Genomic DNA, 17,119 nt, shown 5'->3' on the forward strand with positions numbered 1-17,119 from the left:
CTTTGCAGGCCTGATCTGGCTGAAGTAGGACTTCTGCTCTGGGTGTGCTACTTTGCCCTAGAGCTGAAAGGCACAACGTGCAGGCTTCTTTCCAAAGGGCGAGTTGGGCCCCACAGCATCTTGCTTCCAGCTCTTTGGGAAGCTAAGAAACAACTCGCTCTGCACAGTTCTCTTACAGCATAGTGGGAACATCTCTTCCAAAGGCCTGTGAAACGCAGTTTCTTTGCAGGCCTGATCTGGCTGAATTAGGACTTCTGCTCTGGGTGTGCTACTTTGCCCTAGAGCTGAAAGGCACAACGTGCAGGCTTCTTTCCAAAGGGCGAGTTGGGCCCCACAGCATCTTGCTTCCAGCTCTTTGGGAAGCTAAGAAACAACTCGCTCTGCACAGTGCTCTTACAGCCTAGCGGGAACATCTCTTCCAAAGGCCTGTGAAACGCAGTTTCTTTGCAGGCCTGATCTGGCTGAAGTAGGACTTCTGCTCTGGGTGTGCTACTTTGCCCTAGAGCTGAAAGGCACAACGTGCAGGCTTCTTTCCAAAGGGCGAGTTGGGCCCCACAGCATCTTGCTTCCAGCTCTTTGGGAAGCTAAGAAACAACTCGCTCTGCACAGTGCTCTTACAGCCTAGCGGGAACATCTCTTCCAAAGGCCTGTGAAACGCAGTTTCTTTGCAGGCCTGATCTGGCTGAAGTAGGACTTCCGCTCTGGGTGTGCTACTTTGCCCTAGAGCTGAAAGGCACAACGTGCAGGCTTCTTTCCAAAGGGCGAGTTGGGCCCCACAGCATCTTGCTTCCAGCTCTTTGGGAAGCTAAGAAACAACTCGCTCTGCACAGTGCTCTTACAGCCTACCGGGAACATGTCTTCCAAAGGCCTGTGAAACGCAGTTTCTTTGCAGGCCTGATCTGGCTGAAGTAGGACTTCTGCTCTGGGTGTGCTACTTTGCCCTAGAGCTGAAAGGCACAACGTGCAGGCTTCTTTCCAAAGGGCGAGTTGGGCCCCACAGCATCTTGCTTCCAGCTCTTTGGGAAGCTAAGAAACAACTCGCTCTGCACAGTGCTCTTACCGCCTACCAGGAACATGTCTTCCAAAGGCCTGTGAAACGCAGTTTCTTTGCAGGCCTGATCTGGCTGAAGTAGGACTTCTGCTCTGGGTGTGCTACTTTGCCCTAGAGCTGAAAGGCACAACGTGCAGGCTTCTTTCCAAAGGGCGAGTTGGGCCCCACAGCATCTTGCTTCCAGCTCTTTGGGAAGCTAAGAAACAACTCGCTCTGCACAGTGCTCTTACAGCCTAGTGGGAACATCTCTTCCAAAGGCCTGTGAAACGCAGTTTCTTTGCAGGCCTGATCTGGCTGAAGTAGGACTTCTGCTCTGGGTGTGCTACTTTGCCCTAGAGCTGAAAGGCACAACGTGCAGGCTTCTTTCCAAAGGGCGAGTTGGGCCCCACAGCATCTTGCTTCCAGCTCTTTGGGAAGCTAAGAAACAACTCGCTCTGCACAGTGCTCTTACAGCCTACCGGGAACATGTCTTCCAAAGGCCTGTGAAACGCAGTTTCTTTGCAGGCCTGATCTGGCTGAAGTAGCACTTCTGCTCTGGGTGTGCTACTTTGCCCTAGAGCTGAAAGGCACAACGTGCAGGCTTCTTTCCAAAGGGCGAGTTGGGCCCCACAGCATCTTGCTTCCAGCTCTTTGGGAAGCTAAGAAACAACTCGCTCTGCACAGTGCTCTTACAGCCTAGCGGGAACATCTCTTCCAAAGGCCTGTGAAACGCAGTTTCTTTGCAGGCCTGATCTGGCTGAAGTAGGACTTCTGCTCTGGGTGTGCTACTTTGCCCTAGAGCTGAAAGGCACAACGTGCAGGCTTCTTTCCAAAGGGCGAGTTGGGCCCCACAGCATCTTGCTTCCAGCTCTTTGGGAAGCTAAGAAACAACTCGCTCTGCACAGTGCTCTTACAGCCTAGTGGGAACATCTCTTCCAAAGGCCTGTGAAACGCAGTTTCTTTGCAGGCCTGATCTGGCTGAAGTAGGACTTCCGCTCTGGGTGTGCTACTTTGCCCTAGAGCTGAAAGGCACAACGTGCAGGCTTCTTTCCAAAGGGCGAGTTGGGCCCCACAGCATGTTGCTTCCAGCTCTTTGGGAAGCTAAGAAACAACTCGCTCTGCACAGTGCTCTTACCGCCTACCGGGAACATGTGTTCCAAAGGCCTGTGAAACGCAGTTTCTTTGCAGGCCTGATCTGGCTGAAGTAGGACTTCTGCTCTGGGTGTGCTACTTTGCCCTAGAGCTGAAAGGCACAACGTGCAGGCTTCTTTCCAAAGGGCGAGTTGGGCCCCACAGCATCTTGCTTCCAGCTCTGTGGGAAGCTAAGAAACAACTCGCTCTGCACAGTGCTCTTACAGCCTAGTGGGAACATCTCTTCCAAAGGCCTGTGAAACGCAGTTTCTTTGCAGGCCTGATCTGGCTGAAGTAGGACTTCTGCTCTGGGTGTGCTACTTTGCCCTAGAGCTGAAAGGCACAACGTGCAGGCTTCTTTCCAAAGGGCGAGTTGGGCCCCACAGCATCTTGCTTCCAGCTCTTTGGGAAGCTAAGAAACAACTCGCTCTGCACAGTGCTCTTACAGCCTACCGGGAACATGTCTTCCAAAGGCCTGTGAAACGCAGTTTCTTTGCAGGCCTGATCTGGCTGAAGTAGCACTTCTGCTCTGGGTGTGCTACTTTGCCCTAGAGCTGAAAGGCACAACGTGCAGGCTTCTTTCCAAAGGGCGAGTTGGGCCCCACAGCATCTTGCTTCCAGCTCTTTGGGAAGCTAAGAAACAACTCGCTCTGCACAGTGCTCTTACAGCCTAGTGGGAACATCTCTTCCAAAGGCCTGTGAAACGCAGTTTCTTTGCAGGCCTGATCTGGCTGAAGTAGGACTTCTGCTCTGGGTGTGCTACTTTGCCCTAGAGCTGAAAGGCACAACGTGCAGGCTTCTTTCCAAAGGGCGAGTTGGGCCCCACAGCATCTTGCTTCCAGCTCTTTGGGAAGCTAAGAAACAACTCGCTCTGCACAGTGCTCTTACAGCCTAGTGGGAACATCTCTTCCAAAGGCCTGTGAAACGCAGTTTCTTTGCAGGCCTGATCTGGCTGAAGTAGGACTTCTGCTCTGGGTGTGCTACTTTGCCCTAGAGCTGAAAGGCACAACGTGCAGGCTTCTTTCCAAAGGGCGAGTTGGGCCCCACAGCATCTTGCTTCCAGCTCTATGGGAAGCTAAGAAACAACTCGCTCTGCACAGTGCTCTTACAGCCTACCGGGAACATGTCTTCCAAAGGCCTGTGAAACGCAGTTTCTTTGCAGGCCTGATCTGGCTGAAGTAGGACTTCTGCTCTGGGTGTGCTACTTTGCCCTAGAGCTGAAAGGCACAACGTGCAGGCTTCTTTCCAAAGGGCGAGTTGGGCCCCACAGCATCTTGCTTCCAGCTCTTTGGGAAGCTAAGAAACAACTCGCTCTGCACAGTGCTCTTACAGCCTAGTGGGAACATCTCTTCAAAAGGCCTGTGAAACGCAGTTTCTTTGCAGGCCTGATCTGGCTGAAGTAGGACTTCTGCTCTGGGTGTGCTACTTTGCCCTAGAGCTGAAAGGCACAACGTGCAGGCTTCTTTCCAAAGGGCGAGTTGGGCCCCACAGCATCTTGCTTCCAGCTCTTTGGGAAGCTAAGAAACAACTCGCTCTGCACAGTTCTCTTACAGCATAGTGGGAACATCTCTTCCAAAGGCCTGTGAAACGCAGTTTCTTTGCAGGCCTGATCTGGCTGAATTAGGACTTCTGCTCTGGGTGTGCTACTTTGCCCTAGAGCTGAAAGGCACAACGTGCAGGCTTCTTTCCAAAGGGCGAGTTGGGCCCCACAGCATCTTGCTTCCAGCTCTTTGGGAAGCTAAGAAACAACTCGCTCTGCACAGTGCTCTTACAGCCTAGCGGGAACATCTCTTCCAAAGGCCTGTGAAACGCAGTTTCTTTGCAGGCCTGATCTGGCTGAAGTAGGACTTCTGCTCTGGGTGTGCTACTTTGCCCTAGAGCTGAAAGGCACAACGTGCAGGCTTCTTTCCAAAGGGCGAGTTGGGCCCCACAGCATCTTGCTTCCAGCTCTTTGGGAAGCTAAGAAACAACTCGCTCTGCACAGTGCTCTTACAGCCTAGCGGGAACATCTCTTCCAAAGGCCTGTGAAACGCAGTTTCTTTGCAGGCCTGATCTGGCTGAAGTAGGACTTCCGCTCTGGGTGTGCTACTTTGCCCTAGAGCTGAAAGGCACAACGTGCAGGCTTCTTTCCAAAGGGCGAGTTGGGCCCCACAGCATCTTGCTTCCAGCTCTTTGGGAAGCTAAGAAACAACTCGCTCTGCACAGTGCTCTTACAGCCTACCGGGAACATGTCTTCCAAAGGCCTGTGAAACGCAGTTTCTTTGCAGGCCTGATCTGGCTGAAGTAGGACTTCTGCTCTGGGTGTGCTACTTTGCCCTAGAGCTGAAAGGCACAACGTGCAGGCTTCTTTCCAAAGGGCGAGTTGGGCCCCACAGCATCTTGCTTCCAGCTCTTTGGGAAGCTAAGAAACAACTCGCTCTGCACAGTGCTCTTACCGCCTACCAGGAACATGTCTTCCAAAGGCCTGTGAAACGCAGTTTCTTTGCAGGCCTGATCTGGCTGAAGTAGGACTTCTGCTCTGGGTGTGCTACTTTGCCCTAGAGCTGAAAGGCACAACGTGCAGGCTTCTTTCCAAAGGGCGAGTTGGGCCCCACAGCATCTTGCTTCCAGCTCTTTGGGAAGCTAAGAAACAACTCGCTCTGCACAGTGCTCTTACAGCCTAGTGGGAACATCTCTTCCAAAGGCCTGTGAAACGCAGTTTCTTTGCAGGCCTGATCTGGCTGAAGTAGGACTTCTGCTCTGGGTGTGCTACTTTGCCCTAGAGCTGAAAGGCACAACGTGCAGGCTTCTTTCCAAAGGGCGAGTTGGGCCCCACAGCATCTTGCTTCCAGCTCTTTGGGAAGCTAAGAAACAACTCGCTCTGCACAGTGCTCTTACAGCCTACCGGGAACATGTCTTCCAAAGGCCTGTGAAACGCAGTTTCTTTGCAGGCCTGATCTGGCTGAAGTAGCACTTCTGCTCTGGGTGTGCTACTTTGCCCTAGAGCTGAAAGGCACAACGTGCAGGCTTCTTTCCAAAGGGCGAGTTGGGCCCCACAGCATCTTGCTTCCAGCTCTTTGGGAAGCTAAGAAACAACTCGCTCTGCACAGTGCTCTTACAGCCTAGTGGGAACATCTCTTCCAAAGGCCTGTGAAACGCAGTTTCTTTGCAGGCCTGATCTGGCTGAAGTAGGACTTCTGCTCTGGGTGTGCTACTTTGCCCTAGAGCTGAAAGGCACAACGTGCAGGCTTCTTTCCAAAGGGCGAGTTGGGCCCCACAGCATCTTGCTTCCAGCTCTTTGGGAAGCTAAGAAACAACTCGCTCTGCACAGTGCTCTTACAGCCTAGTGGGAACATCTCTTCCAAAGGCCTGTGAAACGCAGTTTCTTTGCAGGCCTGATCTGGCTGAAGTAGGACTTCTGCTCTGGGTGTGCTACTTTGCCCTAGAGCTGAAAGGCACAACGTGCAGGCTTCTTTCCAAAGGGCGAGTTGGGCCCCACAGCATCTTGCTTCCAGCTCTATGGGAAGCTAAGAAACAACTCGCTCTGCACAGTGCTCTTACAGCCTACCGGGAACATGTCTTCCAAAGGCCTGTGAAACGCAGTTTCTTTGCAGGCCTGATCTGGCTGAAGTAGGACTTCTGCTCTGGGTGTGCTACTTTGCCCTAGAGCTGAAAGGCACAACGTGCAGGCTTCTTTCCAAAGGGCGAGTTGGGCCCCACAGCATCTTGCTTCCAGCTCTTTGGGAAGCTAAGAAACAACTCGCTCTGCACAGTGCTCTTACAGCCTAGTGGGAACATCTCTTCCAAAGGCCTGTGAAACGCAGTTTCTTTGCAGGCCTGATCTGGCTGAAGTAGGACTTCTGCTCTGGGTGTGCTACTTTGCCCTAGAGCTGAAAGGCACAACGTGCAGTCTTCTTTCCAAAGGGCGAGTTGGGCCCCACAGCATCTTGCTTCCAGCTCTTTGGGAAGCTAAGAAACAACTCGCTCTGCACAGTGCTCTTACAGCGTAGTGGGAACATCTCTTCCAAAGGCCTGTGAAACGCAGTTTCTTTGCAGGCCTGATCTGGCTGAAGTAGGACTTCTGCTCTGGGTGTGCTACTTTGCCCTAGAGCTGAAAGGCACAACGTGCAGGCTTCTTTCCAAAGGGCGAGTTGGGCCCCACAGCATCTTGCTTCCAGCTCTTTGGGAAGCTAAGAAACAACTCGCTCTGCACAGTGCTCTTACAGCCTAGTGGGAACATCTCTTCCAAAGGCCTGTGAAACGCAGTTTCTTTGCAGGCCTCATCTGGCTGAAGTAGGACTTCTGCTCTGGGTGTGCTACTTTGCCCTAGAGCTGAAAGGCACAACGTGCAGGCTTCTTTCCAAAGGGCGAGTTGGGCCCCACAGCATCTTGCTTCCAGCTCTTTGGGAAGCTAAGAAACAACTCGCTCTGCACAGTGCTCTTACAGCCTAGTGGGAACATCTCTTCCAAAGGCCTGTGAAACGCAGTTTCTTTGCAGGCCTGATCTGGCTGAAGTAGGACTTCTGCTCTGGGTGTGCTACTTTGCCCTAGAGCTGAAAGGCACAACGTGCAGGCTTCTTTCCAAAGGGCGAGTTGGGCCCCACAGCATCTTGCTTCCAGCTCTTTGGGAAGCTAAGAAACAACTCGCTCTGCACAGTGCTCTTACAGCCTAGTGGGAACATCTCTTCCAAAGGCCTGTGAAACACAGTTTCTTTGCAGGCCTGATCTGGCTGAAGTAGGACTTCTGCTCTGGGTGTGCTACTTTGCCCTAGAGCTGAAAGGCACAACGTGCAGGCTTCTTTCCAAAGGGCGAGTTGGGCCCCAGAGCATCTTGCTTCCAGCTCTATGGGAAGCTAAGAAACAACTCGCTCTGCACAGTGCTCTTACAGCCTACCGGGAACATGTCTTCCAAAGGCCTGTGAAACGCAGTTTCTTTGCAGGCCTGATCTGGCTGAAGTAGGACTTCTGCTCTGGGTGTGCTACTTTGCCCTAGAGCTGAAAGGCACAACGTGCAGGCTTCTTTCCAAAGGGCGAGTTGGGCCCCACAGCATCTTGCTTCCAGCTCTTTGGGAAGCTAAGAAACAACTCGCTCTGCACAGTGTTCTTACAGCCTACCGGGAACATCTCTTCCAAAGGCCTGTGAAACGCAGTTTCTTTGCAGGCCTGATCTGGCTGAAGTAGGACTTCTGCTCTGGGTGTGCTACTTTGCCCTAGAGCTGAAAGGCACAACGTGCAGGCTTCTTTCCAAAGGGCGAGTTGGGCCCCACAGCATCTTGCTTCCAGCTCTTTGGGAAGCTAAGAAACAACTCGCTCTGCACAGTGCTCTCACAGCCTACCGGGAACATGTCTTCCAAAGGCCTGTGAAACGCAGTTTCTTTGCAGGCCTGATCTGGCTGAAGTAGGACTTCTGCTCTGGGTGTGCTACTTTGCCCTAGAGCTGAAAGGCACAACGTGCAGGCTTCTTTCCAAAGGGCGAGTTGGGCCCCACAGCATCTTGCTTCCAGCTCTTTGGGAAGCTAAGAAACAACTCGCTCTGCACAGTGCTCTTACAGCCTAGTGGGAACATGTCTTCCAAAGGCCTGTGAAACGCAGTTTCTTTGCAGGCCTGATCTGGCTGAAGTAGGACTTCTGCTCTGGGTGTGCTACTTTGCCCTAGAGCTGAAAGGCACAACGTGCAGGCTTCTTTCCAAAGGGCGAGTTGGGCCCCACAGCATCTTGCTTCCAGCTCTTTGGGAAGCTAAGAAACAACTCGCTCTGCACAGTGCTCTTACAGCCTAGTGGGAACATCTCTCCCAAAGGCCTGTGAAACGCAGTTTCTTTGCAGGCCTGATCTGGCTGAAGTAGGACTTCTGCTCTGGGTGTGCTACTTTGCCCTAGAGCTGAAAGGCACAACGTGCAGGCTTCTTTCCAAAGGGCGAGTTGGGCCCCACAGCATCTTGCTTCCAGCTCTTTGGGAAGCTAAGAAACAACTCGCTCTGCACAGTGCTCTTACAGCCTAGTGGGAACATGTCTTCCAAAGGCCTGTGAAACGCAGTTTCTTTGCAGGCCTGATCTGGCTGAAGTAGGACTTCTGCTCTGGGTGTGCTACTTTGCCCTAGAGCTGAAAGGCACAACGTGCAGGCTTCTTTCCAAAGGGCGAGTTGGGCCCCACAGCATCTTGCTTCCAGCTCCTTGGGAAGCTAAGAAACAACTCGCTCTGCACGGTTCTCTTACAGCATAGTGGGAACATCTCTTCCAAAGGCCTGTGAAACGCAGTTTCTTTGCAGGCCTGATCTGGCTGAAGTAGGACTTCTGCTCTGGGTGTGCTACTTTGCCCTAGAGCTGAAAGGCACAACGTGCAGGCTTCTTTCCAAAGGGCGAGTTGGGCTCCACAGCATCTTGCTTCCAGCTCTTTGGGAAGCTAAGAAACCACTCGCTCTGCACAGTGCTCTTACAGCCTACCGGGAACATGTCTTCCAAAGGCCTGTGAAACGCAGTTCCTTTGCAGGCCTGATCTGGCTGAAGTAGGACTTCTGCTCTGGGTGTGCTACTTTGCCCTAGAGCTGAAAGGCACAACGTGCAGGCTTCTTTCCAAAGGGCGAGTTGGGCCCCACAGCATCTTGCTTCCAGCTCTTTGGGAAGCTAAGAAACAACTCGCTCTGCACAGTGCTCTTACAGCCTAGTGGGAACATCTCTTCAAAAGGCCTGTGAAACGCAGTTTCTTTGCAGGCCTGATCTGGCTGAAGTAGGACTTCTGCTCTGGGTGTGCTACTTTGCCCTAGAGCTGAAAGGCACAACGTGCAGGCTTCTTTCCAAAGGGCGAGTTGGGCTCCACAGCATCTTGCTTCCAGCTCTTTGGGAAGCTAAGAAACAACTCGCTCTGCACAGAGCTCTTACAGCCTACCGGGAACATGTCTTCCAAAGGCCTGTGAAACGCAGTTTCTTTGCAGGCCTGATCTGGCTGAAGTAGGACTTCTGCTCTGGGTGTGCTACTTTGCCCTAGAGCTGAAAGGCACAACGTGCAGGCTTCTTTCCAATGGGCGAGTTGGGCCCCACAGCATCTTGCTTCCAGCTCTTTGGGAAGCTAAGAAACAACTCGCTCTGCACAGTGCTCTTACAGCCTACCGGGAACATGTCTTCCAAAGGCCTGTGAAACGCAGTTCCTTTGCAGGCCTGATCTGGCTGAAGTAGGACTTCTGCTCTGGGTGTGCTACTTTGCCCTAGAGCTGAAAGGCACAACGTGCAGGCTTCTTTCCAAAGGGCGAGTTGGGCCCCACAGCATCTTGCTTCCAGCTCTTTGGGAAGCTAAGAAACAACTCGCTCTGCACAGTGCTCTTACAGCCTAGTGGGAACATCTCTTCCAAAGGCCTGTGAAACGCAGTTTCTTTGCAGGCCTGATCTGGCTGAAGTAGGACTTCTGCTCTGGGTGTGCTACTTTGCCCTAGAGCTGAAAGGCACAACGTGCAGGCTTCTTTCCAAAGGGCGAGTTGGGCCCCACAGCATCTTGCTTCCAGCTCTTTGGGAAGCTAAGAAACAACTCGCTCTGCACAGTGTTCTTACAGCCTACCGGGAACATCTCTTCCAAAGGCCTGTGAAACGCAGTTTCTTTGCAGGCCTGATCTGGCTGAAGTAGGACTTCTGCTCTGGGTGTGCTACTTTGCCCTAGAGCTGAAAGGCACAACGTGCAGGCTTCTTTCCAAAGGGCGAGTTGGGCCCCACAGCATCTTGCTTCCAGCTCTTTGGGAAGCTAAGAAACAACTCGCTCTGCACAGTGCTCTTACAGCCTACCGGGAACATCTCTTCCAAAGGCCTGTGAAACGCAGTTTCTTTGCAGGCCTGATCTGGCTGAAGTAGGACTTCTGCTCTGGGTGTGCTACTTTGCCCTAGAGCTGAAAGGCACAACGTGCAGGCTTCTTTCCAAAGGGCGAGTTGGGCCCCAGAGCATCTTGCTTCCAGCTCTATGGGAAGCTAAGAAACAACTCGCTCTGCACAGTGCTCTTACAGCCTACCGGGAACATGTCTTCCAAAGGCCTGTGAAACGCAGTTTCTTTGCAGGCCTGATCTGGCTGAAGTAGGACTTCTGCTCTGGGTGTGCTACTTTGCCCTAGAGCTGAAAGGCACAACGTGCAGGCTTCTTTCCAAAGGGCGAGTTGGGCCCCACAGCATCTTGCTTCCAGCTCTTTGGGAAGCTAAGAAACAACTCGCTCTGCACAGTGTTCTTACAGCCTACCGGGAACATCTCTTCCAAAGGCCTGTGAAACGCAGTTTCTTTGCAGGCCTGATCTGGCTGAAGTAGGACTTCTGCTCTGGGTGTGCTACTTTGCCCTAGAGCTGAAAGGCACAACGTGCAGGCTTCTTTCCAAAGGGCGAGTTGGGCCCCACAGCATCTTGCTTCCAGCTCTTTGGGAAGCTAAGAAACAACTCGCTCTGCACAGTGCTCTCACAGCCTACCGGGAACATGTCTTCCAAAGGCCTGTGAAACGCAGTTTCTTTGCAGGCCTGATCTGGCTGAAGTAGGACTTCTGCTCTGGGTGTGCTACTTTGCCCTAGAGCTGAAAGGCACAACGTGCAGGCTTCTTTCCAAAGGGCGAGTTGGGCCCCACAGCATCTTGCTTCCAGCTCTTTGGGAAGCTAAGAAACAACTCGCTCTGCACAGTGCTCTTACAGCCTAGTGGGAACATGTCTTCCAAAGGCCTGTGAAACGCAGTTTCTTTGCAGGCCTGATCTGGCTGAAGTAGGACTTCTGCTCTGGGTGTGCTACTTTGCCCTAGAGCTGAAAGGCACAACGTGCAGGCTTCTTTCCAAAGGGCGAGTTGGGCCCCACAGCATCTTGCTTCCAGCTCTTTGGGAAGCTAAGAAACAACTCGCTCTGCACAGTGCTCTTACAGCCTAGTGGGAACATCTCTCCCAAAGGCCTGTGAAACGCAGTTTCTTTGCAGGCCTGATCTGGCTGAAGTAGGACTTCTGCTCTGGGTGTGCTACTTTGCCCTAGAGCTGAAAGGCACAACGTGCAGGCTTCTTTCCAAAGGGCGAGTTGGGCCCCACAGCATCTTGCTTCCAGCTCTTTGGGAAGCTAAGAAACAACTCGCTCTGCACAGTGCTCTTACAGCCTAGTGGGAACATGTCTTCCAAAGGCCTGTGAAACGCAGTTTCTTTGCAGGCCTGATCTGGCTGAAGTAGGACTTCTGCTCTGGGTGTGCTACTTTGCCCTAGAGCTGAAAGGCACAACGTGCAGGCTTCTTTCCAAAGGGCGAGTTGGGCCCCACAGCATCTTGCTTCCAGCTCCTTGGGAAGCTAAGAAACAACTCGCTCTGCACGGTTCTCTTACAGCATAGTGGGAACATCTCTTCCAAAGGCCTGTGAAACGCAGTTTCTTTGCAGGCCTGATCTGGCTGAAGTAGGACTTCTGCTCTGGGTGTGCTACTTTGCCCTAGAGCTGAAAGGCACAACGTGCAGGCTTCTTTCCAAAGGGCGAGTTGGGCTCCACAGCATCTTGCTTCCAGCTCTTTGGGAAGCTAAGAAACCACTCGCTCTGCACAGTGCTCTTACAGCCTACCGGGAACATGTCTTCCAAAGGCCTGTGAAACGCAGTTCCTTTGCAGGCCTGATCTGGCTGAAGTAGGACTTCTGCTCTGGGTGTGCTACTTTGCCCTAGAGCTGAAAGGCACAACGTGCAGGCTTCTTTCCAAAGGGCGAGTTGGGCCCCACAGCATCTTGCTTCCAGCTCTTTGGGAAGCTAAGAAACAACTCGCTCTGCACAGTGCTCTTACAGCCTAGTGGGAACATCTCTTCAAAAGGCCTGTGAAACGCAGTTTCTTTGCAGGCCTGATCTGGCTGAAGTAGGACTTCTGCTCTGGGTGTGCTACTTTGCCCTAGAGCTGAAAGGCACAACGTGCAGGCTTCTTTCCAAAGGGCGAGTTGGGCTCCACAGCATCTTGCTTCCAGCTCTTTGGGAAGCTAAGAAACAACTCGCTCTGCACAGAGCTCTTACAGCCTACCGGGAACATGTCTTCCAAAGGCCTGTGAAACGCAGTTTCTTTGCAGGCCTGATCTGGCTGAAGTAGGACTTCTGCTCTGGGTGTGCTACTTTGCCCTAGAGCTGAAAGGCACAACGTGCAGGCTTCTTTCCAATGGGCGAGTTGGGCCCCACAGCATCTTGCTTCCAGCTCTTTGGGAAGCTAAGAAACAACTCGCTCTGCACAGTGCTCTTACAGCCTACCGGGAACATGTCTTCCAAAGGCCTGTGAAACGCAGTTCCTTTGCAGGCCTGATCTGGCTGAAGTAGGACTTCTGCTCTGGGTGTGCTACTTTGCCCTAGAGCTGAAAGGCACAACGTGCAGGCTTCTTTCCAAAGGGCGAGTTGGGCCCCACAGCATCTTGCTTCCAGCTCTTTGGGAAGCTAAGAAACAACTCGCTCTGCACAGTGCTCTTACAGCCTAGTGGGAACATCTCTTCCAAAGGCCTGTGAAACGCAGTTTCTTTGCAGGCCTGATCTGGCTGAAGTAGGACTTCTGCTCTGGGTGTGCTACTTTGCCCTAGAGCTGAAAGGCACAACGTGCAGGCTTCTTTCCAAAGGGCGAGTTGGGCCCCACAGCATCTTGCTTCCAGCTCTTTGGGAAGCTAAGAAACAACTCGCTCTGCACAGTGTTCTTACAGCCTACCGGGAACATCTCTTCCAAAGGCCTGTGAAACGCAGTTTCTTTGCAGGCCTGATCTGGCTGAAGTAGGACTTCTGCTCTGGGTGTGCTACTTTGCCCTAGAGCTGAAAGGCACAACGTGCAGGCTTCTTTCCAAAGGGCGAGTTGGGCCCCACAGCATCTTGCTTCCAGCTCTTTGGGAAGCTAAGAAACAACTCGCTCTGCACAGTGCTCTTACAGCCTACCGGGAACATCTCTTCCAAAGGCCTGTGAAACGCAGTTTCTTTGCAGGCCTGATCTGGCTGAAGTAGGACTTCTGCTCTGGGTGTGCTACTTTGCCCTAGAGCTGAAAGGCACAACGTGCAGGCTTCTTTCCAAAGGGCGAGTTGGGCCCCACAGCATCTTGCTTCCAGCTCTTTGGGAAGCTAAGAAACAACTCGCTCTGCACAGTACTCTTACAGCCTAGTGGGAACATGTCTTCCAAAGGCCTGTGAAACGCAGTTTCTTTGCAGGCCTGATCTGGCTGAAGTAGGACTTCTGCTCTGGGTGTGCTACTTTGCCCTAGAGCTGAAAGGCACAACGTGCAGGCTTCTTTCCAAAGGGCGAGTTGGGCCCCACAGCATCTTGCTTCCAGCTCTTTGGGAAGCTAAGAAACAACTCGCTCTGCACAGTGCTCTTACAGCCTAGTGGGAACATCTGTCCCAAAGGCCTGTGAAACGCAGTTTCTTTGCAGGCCTGATCTGGCTGAAGTAGGACTTCTGCTCTGGGTGTGCTACTTTGCCCTAGAGCTGAAAGGCACAACGTGCAGGCTTCTTTCCAAAGGGCGAGTTGGGCCCCACAGCATCTTGCTTCCAGCTCTTTGGGAAGCTAAGAAACAACTCGCTCTGCACAGTGCTCTTACAGCCTAGTGGGAACATGTCTTCCAAAGGCCTGTGAAACGCAGTTTCTTTGCAGGCCTGATCTGGCTGAAGTAGGACTTCTGCTCTGGGTGTGCTACTTTGCCCTAGAGCTGAAAGGCACAACGTGCAGGCTTCTTTCCAAAGGGCGAGTTGGGCCCCACAGCATCTTGCTTCCAGCTCCTTGGGAAGCTAAGAAACAACTCGCTCTGCACGGTTCTCTTACAGCATAGTGGGAACATCTCTTCCAAAGGCCTGTGAAACGCAGTTTCTTTGCAGGCCTGATCTGGCTGAAGTAGGACTTCTGCTCTGGGTGTGCTACTTTGCCCTAGAGCTGAAAGGCACAACGTGCAGGCTTCTTTCCAAAGGGCGAGTTGGGCCCCACAGCATCTTGCTTCCAGCTCCTTGGGAAGCTAAGAAACAACTCGCTCTGCACGGTTCTCTTACAGCATAGTGGGAACATCTCTTCCAAAGGCCTGTGAAACGCAGTTTCTTTGCAGGCCTGATCTGGCTGAAGTAGGACTTCTGCTCTGGGTGTGCTACTTTGCCCTAGAGCTGAAAGGCACAACGTGCAGGCTTCTTTCCAAAGGGCGAGTTGGGCTCCACAGCATCTTGCTTCCAGCTCTTTGGGAAGCTAAGAAACCACTCGCTCTGCACAGTGCTCTTACAGCCTACCGGGAACATGTCTTCCAAAGGCCTGTGAAACGCAGTTCCTTTGCAGGCCTGATCTGGCTGAAGTAGGACTTCTGCTCTGGGTGTGCTACTTTGCCCTAGAGCTGAAAGGCACAACGTGCAGGCTTCTTTCCAAAGGGCGAGTTGGGCCCCACAGCATCTTGCTTCCAGCTCTTTGGGAAGCTAAGAAAGAACTCGCTCTGCACAGTGCTCTTACAGCCTACCGGGAACATGTCTTCCAAAGGCCTGTGAAACGCAGTTTCTTTGCAGGCCTGATCTGGCTGAAGTAGGACTTCTGCTCTGGGTGTGCTACTTTGCCCTAGAGCTGAAAGGCACAACGTGCAGGCTTCTTTCCAAAGGGCGAGTTGGGCCCCACAGCATCTTGCTTCCAGCTCTTTGGGAAGCTAAGAAACAACTCGCTCTGCACAGTGCTCTTAGAGCCTAGTGGGAACATCTCTTCCAAAGGCCTGTGAAACGCAGTTTCTTTGCAGGCCTGATCTGGCTGAAGTAGGACTTCTGCTCTGGGTGTGCTACTTTGCCCTAGAGCTGAAAGGCACAACGTGCAGGCTTCTTTCCAAAGGGCGAGTTGGGCCCCACAGCATCTTGCTTCCAGCTCTATGGGAAGCTAAGAAACAACTCGCTCTGCACAGTGCTCTTACAGCCTACTGGGAACATCTCTTCCAAAGGCCTGTGAAACGCAGTTTCTTTGCAGGCCTGATCTGGCTGAAGTAGGACTTCTGCTCTGGGTGTGCTACTTTGCCCTAGAGCTGAAAGGCACAACGTGCAGGCTTCTTTCCAAAGGGCGAGTTGGGCCCCACAGCATCTTGCTTCCAGCTCTTTGGGAAGCTAAGAAACAACTCGCTCTGCACAGTGCTCTTACAGCCTAGTGGGAACATGTCTTCCAAAGGCCTGTGAAACGCAGTTTCTTTGCAGGCCTGATCTGGCTGAAGTAGGACTTCTGCTCTGGGTGTGCTACTTTGCCCTAGAGCTGAAAGGCACAACGTGCAGGCTTCTTTCCAAAGGGCGAGTTGGGCCCCACAGCATCTTGCTTCCAGCTCTTTGGGAAGCTAAGAAACAACTCGCTCTGCACAGTGCTCTTACAGCCTAGTGGGAACATCTCTCCCAAAGGCCTGTGAAACGCAGTTTCTTTGCAGGCCTGATCTGGCTGAAGTAGGACTTCTGCTCTGGGTGTGCTACTTTGCCCTAGAGCTGAAAGGCACAACGTGCAGGCTTCTTTCCAAAGGGCGAGTTGGGCCCCACAGCATCTTGCTTCCAGCTCTTTGGGAAGCTAAGAAACAACTCGCTCTGCACAGTGCTCTTACAGCCTAGTGGGAACATGTCTTCCAAAGGCCTGTGAAACGCAGTTTCTTTGCAGGCCTGATCTGGCTGAAGTAGGACTTCTGCTCTGGGTGTGCTACTTTGCCCTAGAGCTGAAAGGCACAACGTGCAGGCTTCTTTCCAAAGGGCGAGTTGGGCCCCACAGCATCTTGCTTCCAGCTCCTTGGGAAGCTAAGAAACAACTCGCTCTGCACGGTTCTCTTACAGCATAGTGGGAACATCTCTTCCAAAGGCCTGTGAAACGCAGTTTCTTTGCAGGCCTGATCTGGCTGAAGTAGGACTTCTGCTCTGGGTGTGCTACTTTGCCCTAGAGCTGAAAGGCACAACGTGCAGGCTTCTTTCCAAAGGGCGAGTTGGGCTCCACAGCATCTTGCTTCCAGCTCTTTGGGAAGCTAAGAAACCACTCGCTCTGCACAGTGCTCTTACAGCCTACCGGGAACATGTCTTCCAAAGGCCTGTGAAACGCAGTTCCTTTGCAGGCCTGATCTGGCTGAAGTAGGACTTCTGCTCTGGGTGTGCTACTTTGCCCTAGAGCTGAAAGGCACAACGTGCAGGCTTCTTTCCAAAGGGCGAGTTGGTCCCCACAGCATCTTGCTTCCAGCTCTTTGGGAAGCTAAGAAACAACTCGCTCTGCACAGTGCTCTTACAGCCTAGTGGGAACATCTCTTCCAAAGGCCTGTGAAACGCAGTTTCTTTGCAGGCCTGATCTGGCTGAAGTAGGACTTCTGCTCTGGGTGTGCTACTTTGCCCTAGAGCTGAAAGGCACAACGTGCAGGCTTCTTTCCAAAGGGCGAGTTGGGCTCCACAGCATCTTGCTTCCAGCTCTTTGGGAAGCTAAGAAACAACTCGCTCTGCACAGAGCTCTTACAGCCTACCGGGAACATGTCTTCCAAAGGCCTGTGAAACGCAGTTTCTTTGCAGGCCTGATCTGGCTGAAGTAGGACTTCTGCTCTGGGTGTGCTACTTTGCCCTAGAGCTGAAAGGCACAACGTGCAGGCTTCTTTCCAATGGGCGAGTTGGGCCCCACAGCATCTTGCTTCCAGCTCTTTGGGAAGCTAAGAAACAACTCGCTCTGCACAGTGCTCTTACAGCCTAGTGGGAACATCTCTTCCAAAGGCCTGTGAAACGCAGTTTCTTTGCAGGCCTGATCTGGCTGAAGTAGGACTTCTGCTCTGGGTGTGCTACTTTGCCCTAGAGCTGAAAGGCACAACGTGCAGGCTTCTTTCCAAAGGGCGAGTTGGGCCCCACAGCATCTTGCTTCCAGCTCTTTGGGAAGCTAAGAAACAACTCGCTCTGCACAGTGCTCTTACAGCCTAGTGGGAACATCTCTTCCAAAGGCCTGTGAAACGCAGTTTCTTTGCAGGCCTGATCTGGCTGAAGTAGGACTTCTGCTCTGGGTGTGCTACTTTGCCCTAGAGCTGAAAGGCACAACGTGCAGGCTTCTTTCCAAAGGGCGA

The sequence above is a fragment of the Equus caballus genome, unplaced genomic scaffold (assembly GCF_041296265.1).
Source record: "Equus caballus isolate H_3958 breed thoroughbred unplaced genomic scaffold, TB-T2T haplotype1-0000016, whole genome shotgun sequence".
NCBI classification, from domain to species: Eukaryota; Metazoa; Chordata; class Mammalia; order Perissodactyla; family Equidae; genus Equus; species Equus caballus.